This window comes from Mustela erminea, chromosome X, assembly GCF_009829155.1.
Source record: "Mustela erminea isolate mMusErm1 chromosome X, mMusErm1.Pri, whole genome shotgun sequence".
Classification (NCBI taxonomy): domain Eukaryota; kingdom Metazoa; phylum Chordata; class Mammalia; order Carnivora; family Mustelidae; genus Mustela; species Mustela erminea.
Window position 1 is genome coordinate 88619413 of NC_045635.1, and position 4198 is coordinate 88623610.

Sequence of the window (4198 nt, forward strand, 5' to 3'; positions counted from 1 at the left end):
AATTAGGATTCCGTTCAGTATGATCTCATTTTAACTTGATTATATCTGCAAAGGCCTAATTTCCACATAAAGTCGCATTCACAGGTAACAGGGGTTAGGACTTCAACATGTCTTTTGCGGGGATACAATTCAAGCCACAGCAATAGAATAATACTGTGGAAGTTTATAGACCTAAATATAAATACCAGATGTTTCTGGATGATAAGATACAGATTACATATATTTCATTCTTTAAAATTTTCAGCATCTGTTAACATTTTTCAATGAATATTTGTAAAAACTAACCTTTATAAAGCTGAAATGGCCTATTACCTTTTGTTACACACACACACACACACACACACACACACACTCACACACACACCCGGCCTTATCCTTAGGTGAGGATGGAATTTTCCATGGGGCTAGTTTGGTTAGTACAGTGCTGCATATGTACTTGATATCAAGAGTTGTCTGATTGCTTGGAGTGTGTTTCTCTTAACAGTTCCTTCTTCAGATCACAGTATTATAATCAGAGTAAAAGGAACTGAAAATGCTATGTCCCATTTTGTTAGACACACCACATCTCTTCACACATGAACACATATACATCCTTGTCTTAGAATGGAATTTTCCATGGCTGAGCAGTGCAGCCTGTACATCTTTCATCTATAGTTGCCTGACTGTCCTGGGAGTGTCTTCCTTGTCATCTACCTATGTAGATGACTAGCTCTGGTCAGCAGCTGCTACTTATCAGTATTTCTATGCTTTCTAAGAAGAGAGGAGAGATCATGGAGGGGAAGAGGAAAAGAAAAAGAAAGAATGAGGAAGAGAAAGGGAAGATATTAAATTTTATTTTTCTTACTGGTTATGATACACTATGAATTATTTACCTATATACATATACACATACATATAGAGGAATACTAAAGTTGCCTGATAAAATGATTGAAATGAAGTTCCTTAAAGTGATATGGAATGATATTAAATTATATGAAAGAAGCAAATTCAAAAATAGCATGGTTAAATTATTCCTTTTTTGGAAAAAATGATGCTAAAAACTGACCTCATCACATTGCACACCCTCCTCTCTGTTTTTTCACTTATGGTAGAGAAACTGTCCCTAAATCCAAGAAGACTGCATTATAGACATAGTGCTTCAGTTGAATGTTCATTCAGAGTCTGATTTTTTTTTTGCCAATTAGCAAGGCAAGCTGCAGTTATGACTTCAACACATTCATAATTTCTACTTTTCAAACAGATTTGGAGGGAGAGTGAGAATTAGTGACTTGAAATATAGCTCATGACACAATTCGTAGCATGCTTAGGGTTACCTTCAGAGTCTATGACAGGGCTGAGTAATGAGTGATAGGAAGAGCAGGCTCACCTGCTGTAAATACAGATAGACATGGGTTCTGATTTGGGCTTTCCCACTTCCCTGCAATGTGACCTGGGGCAAGAGCCCAAGAGTGTTCAGTTCCTTACTCCATTGTAACATTGTGCTAGGTCTTTCTTTTTCTAATTTGCATGTCCAAATAGATAAAAAATGAAATCTATTATTTATATTTGGATTTAGTTAATTGTTAATGAAGTTGAGGAGGGTTTTTTTTGGGCAGGGGAGGGCTGTTTGGTTTTTACATAACCATTGGTCATTTTTATTTTGTTTGTGGGAATGTCACTTCCACTCAAATTTCATTGGCCAAAATCAGTTTATGGCAACGCCTAAATCCAAGGATGTTGAGAACAATCCAGCCACACACCTACAGTAAGAATCAGAAATATTAGGCAATCAATGATATTGACTACTATAGAAAGATTTCCGGAAGTGCTTAGTGACAGACATATTTGAAATTTCCATAAATATAACTTTCAGTGTTCAAAAGGGATATAACAATCAAATTTCAATAAAAATGTACAAAAGTATCTATTTCCACATATCCTTTCCAGCTCTAGATATTATCACATTTTTAAAAAATATTTTAAGGAAATACAACGTATATAAAGTATCAATGTATAGCTTGATATGTTTGCTAACAAAATGAGCACACTTATGGAACCAACGCCCAGATCAAGATATAAAACATCGCCTGGGTGGCTCAGTGGGTTAAGCCTCTGCCTTCTGCTCAGGTCATGATCCCCGCATCGGGCTCTCTGCTCAGCGGAGAGCCTGCTTCCCCTCTCTCTGCCTGCCTCTCTGCCTACTTGTGATCTCTGTCTGTCAAATAAATAAATAAAATCTTTTAAAAAAGTGTTTAAAAAGAAAATCACCTGCACTCCTCCATGTCTCTCTGAGTCATTAGCTCCACAATGTAAACCACTATTTGGACTTCTATCACCATAGATGAGTTTTGTCTATTTTTGAACTTTATATAAATGGAATCATACATGCATATTCTTTTGTATCTAACTTCCTTTGTTCAATATTATATGTGAAATGTATCCATGTTGTTTGTGATAGTACTTCATTCCTTTTCACTGCTGCTATAATTTTATTGGATGAATATATAACATCATTAGTTTGTTGTTGATAGGCAGTTGGGTTATTTACTATTTTGGACTATTACAAATAAAGTTGCTATGAACATTCTCATACTTTTATTTTGGTTCACATAAATGGGATTTCTGTTGTACTTATAAAACAGACTGGAATTACTGGGTAATATGATAAGCTCTGATATGTATAACCCATCAGTTTTCCAAAGTAATTTTATCTATCTATGTTCCCACCAGCAATGTATTAGTTTCCACATCCTTGTTGACATGTCTAATTTTTTCAGTTTTATCATTCCTCAGTGGATGTAGAGTATTATCTGATTGTGATTTTAATTTACATTTACTTGATAACTAACAAAATTGAGTGCCTATTTATTGTTTTATTGGCCATTTGGATATTGTATTTTTGATGCAGCTGTTCAAGATTTGTCACTAAAAATAATTGGGTTACCTCCTTTTGTCACTCCTGGTGTTGCTTGTGTGCTCAATTAGAGGTGGATCTGGTACACTTTTCGTGAGGCAGCAGGTGAGGGGACTCTGACACTCACCATGGCTGATGAAAAGACAAAGGAAGAAGTCAAGACTGAGAACAATGACCATAATAATTTGAAGGTGGCAGGACAGGATGGTTCTTGTGGCACAGTTTAAGATTAAGAGGCATACACCACTTAGTAAACTAATGAAAGCTTACTGTGAATGATAGGGTTTGTCCATGAGGCAGATCAGATTCATATTTGATGGGCAGCAAATCAATGAAACAGACACACCTACACAGTTGAAAATGGAGGCTTAAGATACAATTGGTGTATTCCAACAACAGACAGGAGGTGTATACTAAAAAGGAACCCTGCTACTTTACCCCAGAACTTTCTCCAGACCAAGAAGACATTCTCAATTAGAAAACCACAATCTGGGGGGCCCCTGGGTGGCTCAGTTGATTAAGCATCTGACCCTTCATTTCAGCTCAGGTCATGATATCAGGGTGGTGAGATAGATTCCCATAATCCAGCTCCACTCTGAGGAACTTGCTTAAGATTTTCTCTCCTCCTCCCTATGCGCCTCACCTTCTCTTCTTCTTCCCTCTTAAGAAGAAGAAGGAGGAGGAGGAGGAGCAAGCGAAGAAGAAATAAAACTGCAATTTGTTTCCACTGCATCCTGCCTACTATGGTGTAGTTTTTTCTATTCTTTCATGTTCCCAGTCCCTATTGCTTTATTGTACATAAAGTAACTATGTATGTGCACAAGAATATTGCATTTTTTAACCAAATGGCCAGTGGTATGTTTTGATCAACATCAAATGGAGATGGGATGGAGAAAAATACTGGTTCTGTGAAAATGCCCTTTCTCCATTAGTGGCATGCTCATTCAGCTCTTATATTGATATTCCAGTAAGTTGTTTTGCTTTCACTGTTTAACAAAAAAAAAAAAAAAAAAAAAAAAAAAAAAAAAAAAAGAGCAGCATAAAAAATGCTTGCATATCTTGTTCAATTGGAGAATTTTAATGTTTTTCATTTACCATTGTAAAACCAAGGACAATTTTATGGCTTTTTTGTATGTAGCTGTTACACATAGCCAATCTCCCCTTAAGTAAGGATAAAAAAATGCATCTTAGATAGTTTTTCCTTCAAGCCAAGCATCTTGTTGTTTAAATAAACCTCTTGTTTAAAATAAAAAATAATAATAATAATTGGGTTGCCCTTATCCTTATTGATTTGTAGTTCTGTAT

General features: G+C 35.9%; 1 pseudogene; it reads left to right on the plus strand.

Moving 5' to 3' along the window:
- Positions 1–3021: 3021 nt before the first annotated feature.
- On the plus strand, positions 3022–3310 carry LOC116582664 (annotated as a pseudogene).
- Positions 3311–4198: the final 888 nt, after the last annotated feature.